Consider the following 23,290-nt stretch of genomic DNA (forward strand, 5'->3'; position numbering starts at 1 on the left):
GCATATCGGACAATGTGGTGAATTTGCTTATGTATGCATTTAATTACGAAAGTTTACAGCTGCCAGGTCAGGATAACCATCTTTTTTATATAGCTAGCTAGCAATGGTTTACCGTTGCAAAGAGCCTTCGACTACAACTTCTTCGAGCAACATGTATGAACTTGACTAGTTATTAACAAGATAACAGCACCACAAACCACTGTCCTGCCGTCAGGAGATGAGATCTCACGGATCTCTGCCCTGTCGCATTAAACCTAAACAAACACATACCTCAGGTATGGGTCACGTATGTACCTATGCGCTTGAAGCCCATCGGTCAGTGCTGTGCCATTGTACTATCAAGCAATATGGTCGTGAAGCTCTTCTCACTTACGCAGAGTACACGACAGTCGAAAAAGCGGTTACGATTTTCGTTTATGGTGAATGGCGCCCAAGAGTTAGATTAGCGATGCGATTGCCTACTGAAATGCGTTGTCATCGTGTGAAGCCCTCATGACCCGTCTTCTTTCCTAACATTTTAATAACTTCGAGAAACTGGAAGTGTGGACACATTTTAGCAACGGCAGCTAGAATGTCCGAGTGAGGTCATAGAAATGAGAGTTTTGCGAATACAGCATTTCAGTGCATTTCGCTCGATCAGGAACTTGATGGCAATGATTTCCCAAATCGGTTACAGTTCTCCGACTGATGTACGAAAACTAGAATGCTGTGTGGCGTTTCGATGCACGATTTTGTTTACGGATGAAGCATCGCTTACGAATCATGGGTAAATCAATCTCCGTGGAATACACTACTGACCTGGTTGAGATCCAGTGTGGCTCAGGGAAGTGGAACGACTGAGGTTTCTCAGCGCGTCTTGCGTGCTTTCGAAGAATCGTACCGTTTATGCTGCCGCAGCTATGCGAAGATATCTCTCTGGACGTCAGCCAGTCTTTCTGGTACCGTACCAGTACCAACACGACGGGATGTCTCGCCCATTTTGAACAGAACAGATCTTCCTAACAGAACGTTGGGTATCACTGGATTGGTCATTCGAGAAGCACAAAATTGTCCAAACGCTGTAACTTCACTATACTCGGGTGAAAATAAAACTTAAATTGCTGTGTGCATTTTATTCAAGTTACAGCGTATGTTTACGCACAAACCTACCTGAACCAAAACGTACGTCACAACCCTCACCAAACATAACTCCCGAGGACTTTGCTCTGTGTGGTAAAGTAAAGGAAAAAGTCCACAAGGAAACACAGACGATTCGTAAAGACATGAAATACATTGTAGCACTGTGTAACATAGAGACTTCCAAAGAAGTTTAGAACATGCGGCTAGGTCTCTACAGCAGTCCATCCCAGTCCCTACACAAACAGAAAGCGTAATACAAAATTAAAACTGCTATTCCACTCAAAGATTCAAGTTGCTTCTTATACAATTACAAGGTCATGGTGGTAGACACAGGGCTGCACACCCCGTTATTAAAAAGACGATAAATTTAATTCTCTCAGTAATGCATTAAAAGTAATTTTCACAAGTCATTTGCGACCGTAGACAGCTTGCCTGTGCATAAGACTATCAGATGGTGGGGATGGAGGAATTTGTAGGTTTACCTGTCAGTTAATTCATAACTGCATAGGGTTCAGTAGTCGTTGGATTCAAATATTGTCATCGAGGCAACGATTGCGAGGAGGGGGGACACCACCCCCCATCCTCCGCCCCCCCCCTCCCCCATCGGCCAGACGCATGGCACTACCCCAGTAACGCCAGCCTATGCATGGGCGGGCCGAAAAGGCTGACGGCTGAAAGGCTAAGCGATCGTCGGCATTCCCACCCCGCTCATGCTGACAGCAGGGTCGTCCTGTTCTCGGAGGAAGGCACTCACTGTGCACGGTCCTGATTTTATAAATCTACAGAGAGCGTTATTTGTGTTCGTATTTTATGAATTTTCGTTTACTTGTGACTAGGACCATAGCAAATCAGCGGATCGGCTGTGTAGTCCGAAATTATGGACTGGCTAGTTACCATCTATTTGTATTTCAATGTGACTGCAACCATACGTCTATTTATCCTTTAGCTGTCAGTTGCTCTTCTGTAGTCTCCCCCCGTTCTCTTCATTAATCAGTTAATCTCAGTCAGCAAACGAGATCCCTGCAGTACGTGAAGAAGAAACCGAAGCCATCACGCTCCGGAGAATAGCGCATTATCAGATGAGGTCCCTCTAATGTAATGGCAGGGAAGACGTTGACAGGCAGAATTCAATTATTTCTTTCATTTCCGAAAAAAAAATGCACGCTACAACTGGCCTGTGCTTCGCTAAGACCAGACGTCTGTTGTGAATCGCTTAATAGCATGTGCCATTGCTCGTAAAGACATGTTGAGTACTTGAGACGCGCATCATACTAATAAAAACACGAATTGTACCTGGGTTTAATTGTTTCCTTGCATCCGGTGCAGTAGGGCAGACGTTTTCAGGGACCGCTTCTCCTGGCGGTGGAAGAGAGGTTTGTTGCGGTTTTACCTCCTTTCTCTGTGATCGGTTTACACAGATGTTTCGTCCCTGAAGCACTCTTCGACTGTGCAACACAAGAGTAAAGAAGACGTACAGCTCCATATAAAAAGAAGTCTGTGTCATAGCTGGGCAGCTATAAACGTTAAAAAACTGACTTGTGTACTTCAGAAACTTCACCACATTGTCCGCTATAGCTGCAGCTTGTATATTTACTCTTTCCGGGTATCTTTTGGGTGTCTCAACAGACGCATTATCGTAGGTTCCGAATTGTAGACGTAAAAAGGCTGAAATTCAAGGTGCCAGCACGGAATGGTGAGACACTAAAAAGCTATCCGGCACAATGGATACTTGCAAGGCCAGCACGAGGAAATGCCATCCGGTCACGTTTTTTCCCGCTGTGGCGACCACTCCTTTGCGGTTATGCCAAGGGGGAAGTGGTCGTCGGTAACACCTGTGGAACTGACGGCTGCTGTGTGCCGACACACTGCAAAAGACCCGGATGGCGGAAACACCGGTTTTTCACAATGACGAAAATAGAAGTATTACACGGTATTTATTCGCTTACTATGACTTACGCGTTTCGGCTTTCACCATTTTCAAAGTCTACAAAGTTCATAAACTGGTATCGGTGAAGGAATGCTATGGTAATGCTACAAGATATACATTACGCACTGCAACAAAGCACTCACCGTAACACATAATATCAGTCGCGCGTAATAAGCCAGATGGGTCTGTCCAACATGGATACAGAGTACCTTGTCAACCTACAGTAATGACAAGCAAATGGAAAGTGATCTTACGGTTCAGTGATAGTGCAAAGTGAAGAAAGCCGCTAGTGGCTTTACAGTCGTGGCGATAATGAAACATCATACTTTATTTTATACAAAAATAATATGCAATTAATGAAAATACTATGCATTAATATTTTCTTCGTCTGTTAACGTAATATACAAGATGTACAACTTGGCTTCCGCCTTTTTCCCCAACATTTGAGTTTTTAATGAAACAAATTGATTACACATGTATCATTCAAAGTATTTTCCATCGCTGGCCACTACTTTCTCCCATCTTTCGGGCAGTGTACGAATCCAGCCACGAAAAAATTGTTCATCTTGAAACGTCCCCTTAAAACAATTTTACATGTGAAACGTCCACTTAGAACAATTATACAAGCTTGTGCTTAACCTGGCACACAATAATTTTAGCGCAACGCAATCTGACTTTCAATAACCCCTACAAAACAATGACCCTGACTAACTTTAACCTATACCTTTTACAAATCACTTACCTCACAAAAATCTTCGCTACTCAAGCTACTGCAAAACAGCGAGCGCCACTACTGCCAGCTAAATAAAAGATTCAAACTACTGAAGGTACTAACTACTGATAGGGATAGTTAGCAAATGAAAGATATTAATAGAGAACAAACAATGTATTTACCTTAATATTCATAATTGACATTCAGTCTTACAGATTATCAAAACTCCGCCATCTCTCTCCACACGTCCACCACTGCTGGCGGCTCACCTCCAACTGTGCAACGCTACGCGCTGTTCCCCGCTGCCTAACACTACAATGGCAGACAACAATGCAAACTAGCCACAGAGTGCACACAGCACAGCCAGTGACCTTCATACAGAGCGCTAAGTAACGTTGCCAATAAGAAACATAAACAGCCTACTTACATAGCCCCCATGCTCCCCACAAAAAATTTTACAAATTTTTTTGGGCAGTGGCCAATACAGATTTGAAAAAATTTTTCATAATTACAATAACAAAGATATCAAATGCACACACTTATTGATACAATGTTGGTCAAAAGCTAAAATTTTTCACAGTCAATGAAGACAGTCCTGATCATTCATCATAAGAGTAAACCTGCAGTTTGTTTGCTCAAAGTCTGAGCAGTAAAATACAATGCACACGGAAGTAGTGGATTTCCATGCAGTCTTGAAGAAGTAGTATTGTCCTTCCAACAGAAAGACAGTGCTGACTCTTGACATGCTGACAGGTAATGCGCCACAATGGAGCAAACCCACAGCAGAGTCAGTCGAAGTTGATGAAGATTGGTAGGTAGGTCATCACAGAGCAGACCCACTGCAGTCCTGGTAGAGAGTATTGGTGGGCCACCAGAGGTGCAGACCCACTGTAGTCCTTGTAGAAATTGTGATACTGGTGAGTCAGCAAAGGTGTAGACCCACTGTAGTCCTTGTAGAAATTGTGGTACTGGTGAGTCAGCAAAGGTGTAGACCCACTGTAGTCCTGGTAGAGATGGCCAGCAGCCATCTGCTGCGACTGTGCAGGTGCACAATTACCATCGAAGAGTCTTGCAGAGAAGATAGCAAGTCCATAAACCACCACTTGTTCACTCACAAAGTTTTTGGAATTGTCCTTAGAACCAGCAATGCTGTTATCCAGTCCCTTGCTGAATTAGTAACACACGTGCAAACACTATCAGTCCCTACTTCTCACATATTGTCCATATACTAAGACCAACAGAAAAGTGTGCAGTGAAATGAATGCTTACAAGTTAATAATAATCTGAACTACTGCAAAACAGCGAGCGCCACTACTGCCAGCTAAATAAAAGATTCAAACTACTGAAGGTACTAACTACTGATAGGGATAGTTAGCAAATGAAAGATATTAATAGAGAACAAACAATGTATTTACCTTAATATTCATAATTGACATTCAGTCTTACAGATTATCAAAACTCCGCCATCTCTCTCCACACGTCCACCACTGCTGGCGGCTCACCTCCAACTGTGCAACGCTACGCGCTGTTCCCCGCTGCCTAACACTACAATGGCAGACAACAATGCAAACTAGCCACAGAGTGCACACAGCACAGCCAGTGACCTTCATACAGAGCGCTAAGTAACGTTGCCAATAAGAAACATAAACAGCCTACTTACAATCTCTTGAAGCGATCCACGAATCGATCCAATTTGTGATTTCTGCAAGAGATGGGAAGTGGTGGTCAGTCAAGTCATACGCCATTGATCTAAACAGGTGATAGTCACAGGGAGCAATGTCTGGAGAATACGGCTGGTGGGGCAGGACTTCCCATTTTAACGTTTCCAAGTACGTTTTGACCTATTTTGCAACGTGGGGTCGAGCGTTGTCGTGCTCCAAAATCACTTTATCGTACCTCTCGCTGTATAGCGGCCGTTTGCTTTTTAATGTTCTGTTCACACGCATTAATTGCGTTTGATAATGGGCACCTATGACTCTTTCACTTGGTTTTAACACCTCACAGTACACGACGCCAAGCTGGTCCCACCAAATGCAGAGCATGTTCTTGGAGCTGTGAATACTCGGTTTGGACGTCGACGTGGAAGTGTGGCCGGGATATCCCCATGATTTTTTGCGTTTAGAATTATCGTAATCAACCCATTTTTCGTCCCCGGTCGCAATGCGATGCAGAAATCCCTTCCGTTTTTGCCTCTGAAGCAACTGTTCACAAAGACACAAACGCCGTTCAACGTCTCTTGGCTGCAGCTCACACGGAACCCAAGTTCCTTCTTTCTGAATCATGTCCATAGCCTTGAGACGTTTTGAAATGGCTTGCTGTGTCTCTCCCACTGATCGTGTCAATTCTTCTTGAGTCTGACGAAAGACTTCACTCAGCAATGTCTCCAATTCTGCATCTTCTAAATCATTCTCTTTTCCACCACTGTGCCGGTATACGACGTTGAAATCATCGTTCTTGAAGCGCTGAAACACTTCACCACACGTTCTTTCACTAATAGCGTCCTTAGCATACGTACTTGAGAGCACTCGATGAGACTCAGCCGCTGTTTCCTTCATATTGAAAGAAAACAGTAACACCTCCAGCAAATTACAAGAATTAGGCTCGTAAACTGACATTTCCGATCAAGAACAACTTTATGATCTTTATCTCATTGTATGTTGATAATCAAAGGTTTCTGTAGTCAAATTACCTTCAGATCGCCATTACTGAATTACAGTAAGTAGTATGTACCAAGCAGTGTATGCACGTAGCACTTCATTGTAACTGTTGTAGTGACATTGTACGTTTGCATACTGCTTTGTTGGTGTTACCACCTGTAACTAAGTTTTTATGATGGGAAGAAATTCGTTTATAAATCGAAAACACCATCGGAAAGGCTTCCAGCGATGAAGACGAATAAAAGTTAACTATTGCTTAAAGATGAATGAACAACTATTACATACTGTAATGAAAGGCCTCTGCATTAGTCGCCGAAATTTTGGTTTATTATTTTACAATGTGATGGTACACAAATCGGAAGTATTTTAGGCGGAAACAATGAAATGCATTACTTTGATATTTTGCACATAAAGACGATACTGGAAACTGGATGAACAAAATTTTCATTCAAGAAATAAAGTAAGTGTTTTGTTTTGAAATGTCTTCTTGCTGTTATACCTCGCTGCTTTTGTAACTGTGACATGAAATTTTCCTTCGCTACTTCATCAATACAAGAAATGAAACGTAGCCGTTGCTTTTGCCATTTTCGGCACAAGTTTGTCTTTGTTGAGCACCCACTTTTACACTTTAGCAGCGAAGTCTCAGACTGATTAAGGAATTCATCTTGAACGTGAGACAAGTGTAATCCAAGTGCCTACCGAGACTTGATTTAGTTTCTCAGAGACTGCCTTTTGTACGCTTCTCCGTGCTCTTTTTGGGTACTCCTTGGCGTTGTGGGATTCTTACCTGGTAGGATTAACGGAGTACATCGAGAAAGTTCAAAGAAAGGCAGCACGTTTTGTATCATCGAGAAATAGAGGAAAGGGTGTCGGGGACATGATACAGGATTTGGGGTGGATATCATTAAAACAAAGCCAGGATATTCTCACGAAATTTCAATCACCAACTTTCTCCGTCGGATAGTGAAAATATTTTGCTGACGCAGATCTACATAGGAAGGAAAGATCATCAAAATAAAATAAGGAAATTCGGAGGTCGGACGGAAAAATGTAGGTGTTTGTTTTTGAGCGCGCTGTTCGACAGTGGAGTAATAGAGTATTATTGTGAAGATGGTTCTATGAACCCTCTGTCAGGCACTTAAGTGTGATTTGCAGAGTAGCCATGTAGATGTAGATGTACACGTACGTCAGTTCCCCCAAATCGCTTCAAGCGAAAGGCGCATGACTCGTTGAAAGAGACCACATGCGTGTTGCTTCTTTATCCTTATCCAGTTGAGAAAGATATCCGTTTCTGATGCCATCAAAGGGAAATCAAAGTCTAAGTTTCCTTTCTGTTCCTAGAAGAGTCAAAAAATATATAGCTTCCCCCTATGTATACCCTGCGACCATCGTGAAGCTGAAATTAGATTCGAGCTCACACGGAAGCTTGCCAAAATGATTCGCAGCTGGACTGGAACGGAAAATGTGGAAGTACCCTCCGCCATACACCGTAAGTGGATTGCGGAGTATGGATTTAGATGTATATGTTTCCTCCTTGTAGGGACTATTTCTGACCTATTCTCTTTTGGTTTCTACCTCGGATATTCTATTTACATCTGAGATGTAGTTGAAACACTTACATTTTTCACGCTGCTTCCTGTTTCATGATCCATAATACTGATTGTTTTTTAACTTCCCAGACCCCGTTGGCATAGGTAGATCTGTTTTCTCATGTTGTAGTTGCCCTATGCAGGCTGAACATTAAAATAACAGACAAACTGCAGGGACAGATTCCTGACTGGAAAAAGAGGAAAAAAGGTCCTTTGAATATGTATCTGGAAATGCGTCATTGCCACAGTAGATGGCTCTGACGATTCAAATTCCTCTCACCACGAGCCGTGTATTCCTTGCATGTTGCAGAGGGTGTGACTGACGAATTGTACTGTAAGGACCAGAATGGTCCGGTATTCACCTCGGAACCGAGATGGTATTTGTGTACGGCCAAGCAGATGGAAACGGTGGAGAGGCTGTACGGCTATAACAAAACAAGCTCACTCACAGACACCAACTACGTCCCACAACATTTCTAGCCATTTTTGGGCGTTTTTATGATCATGGGTCGTCTCAGTCAGACGAATGTGCATGGAGGCATGGGACTGTGCTTACACCAGATTTCGAGAGCCGGTTTTGCCTCTCGACCGTTTCCATCTCTTTGGCCGTACACGAACACCATCTCGGCTCGTTCCCGACATGAATACCAGATCAATCTGGTACTTACAGTACGGTGCATCAGTCACACAGCCTGCAACACACAAGGTATACTGTCCTGGTCGCCACTTCATAATATAATAAAAAAATATAATAATAAATGTTTAGATATTTGGAAATATGAGATTAATTTTTCAGCGTGTCGGACAAGCACAACAAGTTGGGCTACATAGACGAAATAGACTTTCTCTTGTTGTACATTTATGCTTACCAATTAATAATACTAGTCTGATCGCCGTATCCACCTACAAAATCTTGACCGTGACCATGATATTGTAGTCGGATCTTCGTGATACCTCCTAAGTACATAGGTGGGCTTCTTGGATTTTTATATATTACAATACTACTTGCTATAGTGACTCATACAACTTCACTGGTAAAATAATGCGCTATTCTATAAAAAATACAGACTTTTTACTCATTCTCTCGACCCAAATGGCTATCGCTGATTACGCTCTGAAAAAACGTGCGTCTACCTTCGTTCATTAACAGAGAGCGAATTCTTCCTCTTGCCGAGGAACAGGAAAAACATCTTATGCTTTTTAACACATAAAATCAAAAATACATGACAGTAGGCGCAGGCTCTACGCCGGGCTACCGCTTCACCTTTTCTCTTCGCCTTTGAAGAAAACGAAAACATTAAAGCAAGAAATGCAAAAGGTACATCACAAAGGGACACATGACACGTAGAGGAGCTTTCATTCGTCAGTACCATATATCGTGGCAACAATGCATTTCCGGACATGTGTTCCTCGGACCTTTTCTCCTCCATTTCCAGTCAGGAATTTTCCCCTGCAGTTTTCCGGTTTTATTAATGTTCACCCTATATATTAGACGACCACTCAAGTACTAGTATGAGTATCTACAAATGAGTGTGTAGGTGGTTCATAAGCCAGATGCAAATGATACATGCGTTTAGCATTATTGGTAGGGAGACACCATTTGCGGTTGTCGTGTATGACTTCGAATACAATGGTAAGGAAAGGTGTTCTAGAGAGTGGTGTGGCAACTGCCGTCACAGGAAAGCTGAACAGGAGCAGAAATGATTAGTGAACGAGTTAACACAACAAACAGAAGCTCTCCGTAAGTCGTATTTCTCCAAGAAAATGAAGACTCATCACAAACAATGTAGCAAGAAACAGATTTGACCTATAACTGACCACAGGAAGAGGCTCCAAGCGAGAGTCCGATAAATGGCTGCCACCAGCCATCCCGTATCGCGGCGGCACAAGGCTCTCCTAGTACAGAACAACTGGGAGTGTGATTCAGCGAGTGTGCACCATTGGATCCGCCGGATCCTGCACGACCACTACCAGCGTCTAACGAAAACTTGCAATTAAGTTACCAACTCGTGGTGGCAGTATGTGATACCACGAGGATGTTCGGCTGCCTGGTGCATGCACACACACACACACACACACACACACACACACTCCAGCATGGGGAAAACCTCGAACCCAGCTTTGAATCTAACCTGGGGCCCGGTAGTTTACAGTGAACAATACTAACCACAAAACAACTGGTTGCTGACGTAATGAACAAATTCTGCCATAGTGATCGCAAATAAACGTGGGGGGGGGGGGGGGGGCAGGTTCTTCAAAAAATAGTTCAAATGGCTCAGAGCACCATGGGACTTAACATCTGAGGTCATCGGTCTACTAGAACTTAGAACGACTTAAACCTAACTAACCTAAGGACATCACATAGATCCATACCCGAGGCAGGATTCGAACCTGCGACCGTATCGGTCGCGCGGTTCCAGACTGAAGCCCCTAGAAACGCTCGGCCACACCGGCCGGCGGAGACAGGTTCTGATGTGCAATATTTCCTGCACGGCTTCCATTCTCTTTCTCCTTGTGGACTTTTCCGCTATGGCAAAACGTCTCCGTTCTTCGAAGAATTTTACTCTTTGATGATTTTTCTCGTTAAAGGCATGTCGAGGGCGCTTGTGTTTTATTCGTTAGTAATTACCTTTCATTTGCATTAGGTTAGCTTAGCAGTTGTCTTTCACTGTCAGCAACTGATCTCTGTCATGTCGAAACTCCATTGTGAAGACACAGTAGAAGACACATGACTGTCAGGCACATGAACTACTTGCCAATCACACAGAAGTTTGATGCTGGTCAACCATAGGCCAAATTGTGCTATGTATACTACCTTCTTTCTCCAGAATGCTCATGTTGTGTGTTTTTACTGTCCAGTAATTTTCAAGATGTTTCTGAGGCATATGAGGCGGAAATTTTGACACATATTAAAGTGACACCTGTATGTCGTCCACGTCTTACATATTTAGAAGGAACTCTTAAAGTATACCGCGTTCAGTATTCGTACAGAATGTACCAATGTCAAAATCAGAAAAAAATAGTTCTGGAAACATACTTTCGGAAACATTATTGGGATATGCACCAATGAGTACCTTTTGGTGTTGGCTGTTTCCCTATTGACGTTCATCGCTCGTTTCTTGTTGGTTGTGTTTGTTAGTGTATTAAGCCTTCATACGGTTGTCAGACGCAGCGTCAAAGTGTGGTCAGCAATCGTGACAAATGCATCCATGTATTTTACAACGTGCTTTTGCGTGCGTATGTGTTCGACATCTCCTCCTAAGCTAGATGTCACAACTAACAGTCCACGAATTTACTTCCAAGTTAAATAGTCACTGTTCATTAACTTTTGATAAGCAATTACCAAATATTCATAGAATGATGGAGGCGAAACGTTGAATTTCCACTTTTTATGACCAATTTTATTGTTCCTTTTTGCTAAATACTTTATAAACATCACGCCACACGCACACACGGTTAATTAGCGCTGGCAATTCTGTTAGTTTCAAGTACCGTGACAATTACGACAGTTTTAACCCTCGGCGTAATTGTATCTTCTTCATGTATTCGTGTCACTGTCTCCTACTAGAGACTAAACGTGTATTATAGTCTTTTGAAACTTTGTCCATTCCTTTCTATAAGTTCACTTATATGAATGTTGAGTCCAATATTGCCTACTTCCGTTAATGAAGTCCAACAACTCGGTATACACAGTCAGCATACTATCTCGGTTCAGATCTCTAGTCTGAATATCAGTTCACAAAATCTGTGCGTCTACGTCACGCAACAACGACTCTTGAAAGTAAAACAATCTCGCCGCGCTCCGTTTGCATAACTATGGCAAGAGCTGCTCTCGTATGACTTCATAGCACGATAGCTAGCAAGCGACTTACTTTTTCCGTGAATGAGTATTGAATTTCTTCGTTGCGTTTACAACTCTCTCCCGCATTAAAGTTATCTCTGACTGACATTTCTTTGGACTTAACTTTCATGGTATTAATTTGCAATTATTACTTACAAGGGAACCTCCCCATCGCATCCCCCCCCCCCTCCCAGATTTAGTTATAAGTTGGCACAGTGGATAGGCCTTGAAAAACTGAACACAGATCAATCGAGAAAACAGGAAGAAGTTGTGTGGAACTATGAAAAAAATGACTAAAATATACAAACTGAGTATTCCATGCGAAGATATGCAACATCAAGGCAAACGAACGTCTAGGAGCGCCGTGGTCCCGTGGTTAGCGAGAGCAGCTACGGAATAAGAGATCGTAAGTTCAAGTCTTCCCTCGAGTGAAAAATTTAGTTTTTTATTTTCAGTTTATGTGTCAAACTCTTATGTTTTCATCACTTTTTTGGGAGTGATTATCACATCCACAAGATAACCTAAATCGGGCAAGGTAGAAGAATCTTTTTACCCATTCGCTAAGTGTACAAGTAAGGTGGGTCGACAACATATTCCTGTCATGTGACGCACATGCCGTCACCAGTGTCGTATAGAATATATCAGACGTGTTTTCCTGTGGAGGAATCGGTTGACCTATGACCTTGCGATCAAATGTTTTCGGTTCCCATTGGAGAGGCACGTCCTTTCGTCTACTAATCGCGGTGCGGTCGCAAAACACAGGCACTAAACTTATTACAGTGAACAGAGACGTCAATGAACGAACGGACAGATCATAACTTTGCGAAAATAAAGAAAGTAAAATTTTCAGTCGAGGGAAGCCTTGAACCAAACACCTCTCATACCGCAATTACTCACGCTAACCACGGGACCACGGCGCTCCTAAGCTTACTCTCTCCTTGATGTTGCCTATCTTGCACATGGACTACTCAGTTTGTATATTTTACTAATTTTTTTCATAGTTGCACACAACTTCTTCCTGTTTTCTCGATTGACCTGTGTTCAGTTTTTCAAGTCCTATCCACTGTGCCAACTTATAATTAAATCTGAGGGGGGTGCGATGGGGAGGTTCCCTTGTTAGATGTTTGGCAAATAACTAAAGATGGCCTTTCTTTCTTCTTCCTTTCTGCCGAAGCACACTCTGTAATGCTTAGTGTTGGTGTTTCTCAAGACTTTCTGGCGTTAAATCATCGGCAAAGTTGTCGTAACTGTCAGGATAACTTTTCCCTACTTTACATCATGATGGTCTTTCCTAATTGGGTTTTGGGGTTCATTAGGGTGTTACATCAGGCAACAATCGCTGTTGGTGTAAGAACCACCTACCTATCGTAGTTCAGGAGATATGGCGTCATAAACACTGACATGCGTGAAAAGTCCAGCATCATGCATGACGCTTAAATGTATTACTTCTTCGCTACTAACTCTATTCGCATCATATTTCTCAGACAGTATCAACATATGCCGCTAAATATAAATACACAAATACGCCATTGTATGACACATAGTTCAGCAGGTATGACGTCATAAACACTGAGAAGCATGAAACATTCCACATCATGCATGAAGTTTTGATAAACTTATTCTTTAGTACTAAGACACTCACCGGCCGCGGTCGTCTCGCGGTTCTAGGCGCTCAGTCCGAAACCGCGCGACTGCTACGGTCGCAGGTTCGAATCCTGCCTCGGGCATGGATGTGTGTGATGTCATTAGGTTAGTTAGGTTCAAGTAGTTCTGAGTTCTAGGGGACTGATGACCACAGATGTTAAGTCCCATAGTGCTCAGAGCCATTTGAACCATTTTTAGTAAGACACTCCTACAGTCGAGTCAGCTTAAGGAAATACTTGACGCTTGGCACAGCTTTTGACAACATTCAACTGAGAAGCACAAACTGCTGTTGGTAAAAACAGTAGTCATCTATAGAGCTATGAAGAGACGTTGCCATAGAGACGTTTAGAAAATCACGTTGTGGACACGTGAAGCAGCTGTACTTATACATTTGTACATTATGCACATTTCGTTGTACCACTGTTTCATAATTTCAATGGTGTTTTCACGAATGTATGAGCATCAATTTTTTTTTATATTTCACTGCAGACACAGTTCATTTTTTTCTGTTTCTAATAGAAATTTGGCGAAATGAATACCCGGGCAATGCCGGATTTGTCACCTAGCGGGTCCATAAACTTCATCGGCAAATTGACAGGTGCTGTTTATCATCAGTTTCTGGGTAAAAAATTAGCCACGCTGTTGAAGAATTTGACGCTCGCAGAAAGATAAATGATGTGTCTTACGTAGGTTGGGCACCACCCCATTTTCTACTCCTCGACCAACAGTACATAACGCAAGCGTTTGAAGAACGACGGATTAGTCGAGGGGACCCAATAACATGGCCCGTTCGTTCACCTTACCCTAATCCTTTGGATTTTTGAGTATGGTGATACTTAAAAGTATTGGTGTAGTCCACACGCGTTTAGAACGTGTACATGTTACGGGAGCGCGTCTCCCTTGTATGCGGCCAAAGCAGATGGCAGCCAGGTGCGTCCGTGCGAGTTCGTGATTCTGTGAGAAGACTGAGTGGAGGATATGTAAAAACGAGTGGTGACGATATGAACATCTCCTGCAGTGTCAACACACAGCTGACTTTCATACGACAGAACGTCCCATATCTCAACATGCATTTGTTGCCGGGCATATGTTTATAGAAATCTTTTTATAGATTTGCCCATTTGTGTAAGAATATGGGACACTTTTTTTAAAACTATGTGTTTATGAGGGTAGTCTTTCGCGGTCGGAGTCCATTTCAGTGAAATACTTCTGACTGTGTGACCACGCTATATTTGGGTTAATGTTGCAGGCATCCTTCACCAGAGCGACACGAACGGTGACCGAAGGAGGAACGGAACTGTCATGGGAGGCAAGTAGGAAGCGGAATGTTATGAAGATAAAAACGCCGTGCTCGCCTCTATGGAGTATTTTGCAAAAGATATGTAAAAACGCTTTTAAATACCTCTAAAGTCGTCTGACAGCTTCCTATAAGATCCCTAAACGCCTGGATATGAATGTATGAACAAACAGACCGTATGAAAAAAAAAATCTGCTTGCTCATTTAACGGTTAGGTATCTTGAGATACGTAAGAAAACAAATGATATAGGATTTTAAAACGTGAACAAATTACTCTTATCTGCTTTCTATACCAAGTAAAAGTGAATGTTAAATACACATCGTCCCTTTCTTAATCGAGGGCGAGCTACAGTCTCGCGTTTTGTTACCCATACAAGGTGTTTTTGTTGCAGCACTGCACGAAAAAATATGTTGGTACTGTGAAAGGTTGAGGAAGTCGAAATCACACATTTTAAGAAGAATTCCTCCCTCCAAACGGTTAATGCCTGAAAACATATAGTGACTGCTGGCAGATCATTTCTACAGTATTAATAATTAGTGCAGCCAAGAGCATACCTAGTATCTGAGAGGGCAGGAGAAACAACTATTTCTTTGTGTTACAGCCAGCATTCGTACAACAATACAATTTGTATAATATAGCTAACCTGTTGCTACAATATTTAACTTGCCCTGGTTTCAACGACGATTATGGATGTCTTCATCAGAAAAAGAACAAGAACAATTACATATAGTGACAGCTAAAAATAGATTTACGAGTAAAAAGCTCTAGTTAAATAAAATAACTTCTTAAAATCATATTTGAAACCTTATAAAAATTACAGATCTTGGAACAGACAAAACAGTGGTACTTGTTAGTAAAAGATTATAGCCATATGACGTAGCACACTGTACGCTGCTTAGGGCGGTACGAGGAAATTTGGTGGCGTACTGAGTGCTAGGCGATGTAGCTATAATATTTTACTAACAGGTACCATTGCTTTGTCAGTTTCAGTATCTGAATTTTTATATGGTTTCAAACACGACTTCAAGAAGTTATTTTATGTGATGAGAGCTTTTTGCTCCTAAATTTATTTTCAGGTACCATTACTTGTAATTTTTCTTGTTTTTTTTTCTGATGAAGACAGCCGTAGTCGTCGTCGAAATCAGGTCAAGTTAATTAGTGTTGCCGCCAGTTGGCTGTATTATACAAATAATATCTTTTTAGTCTCGTGATAGAAGGGGAGGACGAAAGCAAGCACAACATCTTACAAAATGAAACTCAAAACCGTCAAAAATCTGTGTTTGTTAATCATTAGACTAACGCTACCACATCAAAATAGTTCCTTACTACTTACAATGTACTTAATAGTACTAAATAGTTCGCACCATGTCTGTCCATATCATTTTGCTGTCTGGCAGGTAACGTTCCCATACATGCTTTCTCTAGTCACGTGTTCTGTACCCACATTTTCAGTACTTTTGGACATTGACTGGTAATACGTAAAGGAAACATCTCCAATTCAAGGTACAACACTCCTGGCAGCTTTTAGTAAACAACTTTCAAATTTCAAGAGAAATGATTCTAGGCACATTTTCTGCTTGTAAATATCCATTTAATGTTCTGGCTTTCTTCACACAGAGACTATGCTGACGAAGATCACAATTTTTTTTTCTAGAGGAGAGACAGAAGGAAGGGGGCAACTACCCTTTCTGCTTATTACTAGTTTCGCCCTCGAGTACAGCCGCATAATTAGAGCATTATTTCAGTGAAGCAGTAAAGCTACAGGGCTTATGACACACTGTATATGTGCTTAGTACCATAACAATGACGTCACACACAGGGATTGCCTACATGCAGAGGCAGGCCTTCGGCGTGATCTCCCAGCCACAGCCAAGTATTTTATCAACCATTATAACGAAATAGGCAATCAGAACGTAACCCCAGAGCCACCATATTGGCTGTGATAAAAAGTATCCAAACCACCTAAGCTGCATATATTGATGCCATTTTAAAAAGTATCTGACTAGCCTGAATTAAATAAAATGGAGCTATCTTCAAATGTATCACAATGTGCTTAACTGCATCAACTGGCGCCATATTCAAAAGTATTTGTTAAAAATACATAAAGATATTTACAATCGTTGTGTAACTTACAGTATTGCCATATGTAAATATGTATATTTTTTATCAAAAATAGGTAAAGATATTGACAGCACTGGTGTAACTTATAGTACTTATACGTCTAAAATGTTTGTTTTATTTATCAAAATATTCACAGCATAACTGGTCTAGCTGACAGGTTAAGCTGAACATAGCAACGGACACAGTTCGATTTTTGTAACACACACAACATAAATCACTGCTTGACTAAACGTTTGAACTTATCAACAGAATGATATATTAATTTGAATTTTTTGGGTACACATATTTTGCAGCTGAACTAAAGGCCCTTGCAATTTTATACAATATATCTCCCCCACATACAATTTACAAGAGTTGTAGGAACTAGCAGCTCTGTTAAATAAAATTTGTATGCAGTAGACGCATTGAGATGGCAGTGCCACCGAGTAAATGCTTGTAGCTAAACTACAAAATTAATAAATGAAAAACGAGGAATTCGAGACACATTTCTGAAAAAGAGACTGGAAATGCGAACACAACCATGGGCTACCTACTTTGGTGCCTGTTGTTCTGAAAAATTACACTCTATGAGTAGATTAAGTTCTCCTCAACCCTGAACTATAAACGGAATCAGAATATCATGCAAAGAAATCAGCAAAAAGAGAAACTTTCCTTAAAGGTAATAATGAAATGTTTAAATATAGTCTCAAAATTATAGACGTCTTCAATACATCTTTTGTTTTGGCAGACTCGGAATTAATATGTGGACGATTAACATTTCAGGCAGAAAAAAAAGAGAATGTGGCCAAACCAGACCATGCGTGCTGTGATGTGTCAAATGCCAACGTGAAAATCAGCCGCCAACCCCGTCATTTGTGAGCCGGTGACACCAATGGTCAACTGATTGAGCTGCGTATAGAGTTCTAAAACCCTACGAACTCTGAAGACAGTGCTTGCGCAGAGGCAGGGGACTGCGGCATGATGTGCTAAAGTTGGACGTTTACCTGCCTCACTCTTATTATCGTAACGGATTTTGTTTTTCTTTGTGTCTTCTTAATTTTTATTGTTTCCTTTGTTCACATGACAATGTGAAGGTTGGATGAGCACTACATGTTTTTCCTTTGGTGTTCTCCCGCGAGATTCCAAAGACCTAACAAAAGAAAATTTTGGTTTTACTGTATCCGGACCAAGAAAAGGCTACACTTTGTCTTAATATGGGAAAATGGAAGAAAAGTATATGTTTACTGAAAATCGCTTCAGCAGTGAAAAAAGTCAGCTCTAATGAAGTAGAAAAATAGGTTTCGATGTTATTTCGTACTTAGAAAGAAAACATAGATGCAAAGGATAAAGTAAAAAGATGCTATATATTACTTTCCAAATATTGTTTAATGTGTTGGCAAGTACATGTTTTCTCAAATAAATAAATGTGGTATGTCTGAACGACACTTTTTCTATTCCTTCACTTCGTTGCAGAGTACAGAATATACCTTACGACCATGGGAGTGAACAGAAATTTATTCAGGGTGAAAGGTTCGAGACTCTTAACTTGCCCTTTTTAATATAAATGAGTCGAACAGTTTCGAGACGTGTCATTTCTTAAGTAACGCAAAATTCCAAAGAATTGATGGGAGGTGAGGAGGTGGGGGGAGGCAAGTGCCCCATATGCACCCCTCCGTCTCACTTACAGATACGTATGTATACAACCTTTGTGGGAAATACACTGTGAATTTTGCTTTGGTCATTAATAAACTCTATCAGCATTGATAGTTCCTTAATTCTGTTACTACCAGTAAAGAATTGAACTCACTTACATAAAGCTTCAAACATCTGTTTACAAATGGATTAAGGTTTTGAAGATTTGGCTTAAGCATGGAAGATGGAAAAAGTTTAGAAAAGGTTTGAAATTAAGTTCTAAGTTTGTTGATAGTCGCGAAGTATTCTCAGTATCAAACACTGGATGAAAAGAGTCTGAGTAATTTGAGCTCCACTTTAAGCAAAAGCTAGTTTCTCATATATCTCAATATTTATGATGCCATACCTCCTGGACTATGTGATGTGCAATGATATGGTTTTGCTGGTACATTCGGTGGTATATGATAGGACTACCTACAAAACGTGTTGCGAATAGAGACAGTAGTATGTGTGTCTTATTGCGTTAACCTTTCAACTTAAGATATTACCTCTTAAAGATCTGCCTTCGTGGCCGAGGTCGCTAACCGCTCGCTTGTGCGTGGCGCTCGACCTGAGGACATGCCGGTTCGAATACTGGTAGTGGAAAAAATTCACACTGCCAGTATTTGGTAGGTAAGGGGAGGAGAGGCGGTGCCACGAAGTTCCTGATCACCAGACTTTGCGGTCTGGCTTAAATACGAAACCCCTCCGCAGCGTCTCGTGTAATGAGGACATGTGACACTTGTTGGTGATCCGTCCATCGAATGGGGAGGTTTAGCATGGCGGCCCCCTTGCTGCTATCCTCGAGGAGTAGGCTAAGTGCCGGCACAGGGTTTTATCTCCTCCCTTCTATCATCATCATCATCATCCAATACCATCACACTACAAACAATACATGCATGCAATATAACAAGTAGTTGTAATGGAGTATGTTGTAAATACACAAGCAAACCTCGAATCAGTGGATTGTGACAGGGTTGTAAAGTTTTTAATTCGGTCAAAATTGCGCGAAATACTGAAAAGCGAATTTTTGTTGTAACTCGTACTGGTCCTGGGATAGCGTTTTAATAACAGAGATAATATTTCGATTTTTTATTAAGGCAGACAGTCCTTGGTGGTTTCACTACCAACACTCAGTTTCTATACTGCTCGGCAGACAACACTCAACACGTGTAACTTTGGCGCCAATGTGTAAACATAAACAACCTACCGTGATCTCAGCGTCGATCGAGAAACGAAAGCCGCTCGTGTGAAAGCACGTAAGAGGATGGAATGAAAAGTGCGAAAAAAACAAAAGCGGTACCTTGTAGCGGAGCGCCTGGTCCGGCTTCATTCACGCCGTGGCCGGCTCGGCGCGATGACGCGCTGGAGACCTTGAACTGTGCCCCTGACTCGTGCCCAACGCTGCGCCGCTGTAGCGTACTCTATCGAGCGCCAGCCGGTTCTGACGGAGCGTTACCACTGAAGCGATTACCACGCGATCGTCGGTGCTCGGGTAAGCCCCCCCTCCCCCCCCCCCCCCGCGGCAGTCAACTCCCACCCGCACGTCAGGAGTATCCCCTCCCTGTCGCCCAGTTGGGTCGCGGTCGACGTTCGTAGAAGTCCTCTCGTGCGTAAGCCGGGCGCCCGCGGGCAGAATGGGTCAAACAGCTTACGCGCTGCCTACCAACAACATACACTCGCCAATACCGGTTAAGCCGTCGGCACACAGACTTTGCCACGGATCTACATCTACATTTATACTCCGCAAGCCACACAACGGTGTGTGGCAGAGGGCACTTTACATGCCACTGTCGTTACCTCCCTTTGCTGTTCCAGTCGCGTATGCCTCGCGGGAAGAACGCCTGCCGGAAAGCCTCCGTGCGCGCTCGAATCTCTCTAATTTTACATTCGTGACTTCCTCGGGAGGGCCGGCCGGAGTGGCCCAGCGGTTATAGGAGCTACAGTCTGGAACCGGGCGACCGCTACGGTCGCAGGTTCGAATCCTGCCTCGGGCATGGATGTGTGTGATGTCCTTAGGTTAGTTAGGTTTAATTAGTTCTAAGTTCTACGGGACTTATGACCTCAGAAGTTGAGTCCCATAGTGCTCAGGGCCATTTGAACCATTCCACAGGAGGTACAGTAGGGGGAAGCAATATATTTGATACCTCATCCAGAAACGCACCCTCTCGAAACCTGGACAGCAAGCTACACCGCGATGCAGAGCGCCTCTCTTGCAGAGTCTGCCACTTGAGTTTGCTAAACATCTCCGTAACGCTGTCACGCTTACCAAATAACCCTGTGACGAAACGCGCCGCTCTTCTTTGGATCTTTTCTATCTCCTCCGTCAACCCGACCTGGTACAGATCCCACACTGATGAGCAATACTCAAGTATAGGTCGAACGAGTGTTTTGTAAGCCACCTCCTTTGTTGATGGACTACATTTTCTAAGGACTCCCCCCAATGAATCTCAACCTGGCACCCACCTTACCAACAATTAATTTTATATGATCATTCCACTTCAAATCGTTCCGCACGCAAACTCCGAGATATTTTACAGAGGTAACTGCTACCAGTGTTTGTTCCGCTATCATATAATCATATAATAAAGGATCTTTCTTTCTATGTATTCGCAATACATTACATTTGTCTATGTTAAGGGTCAGTTGCCACTTCCTGCACCAAGTGCCTATCCGCTGCAGATCTTCCTGCATTTCGCTGCAATTTTCTAATGCTGCAACTTCTCTGTATACTATAGCATCATCCGCGAAAAGCCGCATGGAACTTCCGACACAATCTACCAGATACTAGGTTACACAGTAGGGATCACGAGGTGTATGCGCAGTAGCAGGCAGCGCCGCTGACGTCAGAGTGAACCCAACCAGCGCTCAGTAGGAGTACAGAGTTACGCCATAATCATCTATGTACTGAGGGAATTTTTAGAATAAGATTTTAAGTGAAAGATAATGGTTTGCTGCACGATCGTCAGTTGTACTAATCACAGCAGACAAGTAAGTCACGATTTTAAGTTTCATGCATTTCCTAAAAACAATGAGACAAAACCAAAATGTTCTGCTCATTACATTTTACTGTTCCAGACTATGAAGTGGATTTCAAAAGTAAATAGTTGAAACCAGTTTTCCTGACCAATGCCGTTCCAGCTCTAAACCTACCACGCTCCACTGCTGATCTAGGGCGTAGTAATGAACCTAATAGGCCTATTCAGATAAATATTCCACAAAAGCAAAGCCACCGTGATGAAGCATGTAAATGTGTTATCAACCAATGAAGAAATTACTACTACACAAATTGCTGTGAACACGACAATGTGTGCTTATGTCCACAATGAGAAATTCTGGAAACAGAAATGCATTCTGATGCCCACAATGAGTAATTATGGAAACAGAAGTAAAAGTTGTTAGGCCAAAGAACGCAGATATACAGGATTGCCTCTCGCACTGTAACACTGAGCTACTGAAATTCAAGCACGTTCAAAATATGATTCTGGACTCTTTTTCTGACTGTCAACAGCAAGTGGTTACGAAAGAAGAATGTACTAACTGTTCGTCTGGAGATGTTGCAAAGGCTGCGACGTCGTAGTGTCGATCTTATAAAGCGTCATCTTTTGTCAAGACTTTGCTGTAACGTGTTTCATAAGGACACACACTCTCATCTGAATGAAATCTGTCAACAGGGGAACAAACGCAAGGGTAATAAGCGAACTAAGTATGAACAAAGACAAAAACCTGAAAAAATGTAAAAAGTTGTAAGATAACTTTAGAGAATAGAAGAAGGAAACATGTTAATACCTTTAAAGAGTTTAAAATGACGTAATAATGGCTTTTTTATGCAGGCAACAGAAGAATAAGCAACTAAAGACTTTAAATGAACCTGACGAAAACAAATAAATCTAAGTACTACAGGTGTTATGTGATCCAAATCTGTGTGAGCCTCTTCCCGCAGAAAAAAAGCAGTGCTCTCCAACATGGAGAGTACAACTAAAAAAAGCCTAATAATAATAATAATAATAATAATAATAATACACTAAGACATGGAAAATCTCGATTACATTACACCTACATATGAGTTAAACACGTCTGCGCCATGTGCCTATAAGCTTCAATGTCGTGTGGCATGGCTAGAGGCTTCACGGCGACGTCACAATTCATAGCCCACCTGCGTGTGACCCCTACCGTGTACTCTGGTATCCTTGGACCGTGAATTCGCTAGTCAGTGTTCAGTGTACCGAGTTTCTAACCTTCCAGCGCGGAAAACGCACGCTGGCATCTTTTCGGAATATGCAGAGCAATATGCAGCATGTCAGATATTCTGAACATGCGTTTGAACTTAGACCAATGAGATGGGAGACCGCCACTACGTCGCACATCGCACACTTCAATATACGAGGGTTGTCCACAAAGTAAGTTCGGATCCGTCGCGAAATGGAAACCACAGTGAAAACCGAAACGTTTTATTTGCAACAGTTAGGTACACCTTCCACCTACCTTCTCTACATAGTCGCCACTACAACTTCGACTTTTGTCGTAGTGTTGTATCATCTTTCCGATATCCTCGTCATAGAAAGCAGCCGCCTGTGCTTTCGGCCATTTATCTGCACTGGTCCGCAGCTCGCTGTGTGCGGAAAAACTTTGTCTTCATAGCCAGCGGTTCTTGTGAGTGGAGATGACTCACGGGGGGAGCCAGTTACAGGCTTTACTGTGGGTGATCGAACACTTCGCATCGGAAACGCTG

At 42.3% G+C, this 23,290-nt stretch overlaps 1 protein-coding gene across 1 annotated transcript in view; it reads right to left on the minus strand.

Annotated features, from left to right (window-relative positions):
* The window catches only part of LOC126092254 (uncharacterized), a 353,514-nt gene extending 333,514 nt beyond the window's left edge, over positions 1-20,000 (minus strand). Inside the window, exon 1 of the mRNA XM_049907766.1 lies at positions 19,862-20,000. The gene's annotated coding sequence lies outside the window, so the exon portion shown is untranslated. The remainder of the gene's footprint in view (positions 1-19,861) is intronic.
* Between the last annotated feature and the right edge of the window lie 3,290 nt (positions 20,001-23,290).

This window comes from Schistocerca cancellata, chromosome 7, assembly GCF_023864275.1.
Source record: "Schistocerca cancellata isolate TAMUIC-IGC-003103 chromosome 7, iqSchCanc2.1, whole genome shotgun sequence".
In the NCBI taxonomy this organism is placed as follows: domain Eukaryota; kingdom Metazoa; phylum Arthropoda; class Insecta; order Orthoptera; family Acrididae; genus Schistocerca; species Schistocerca cancellata.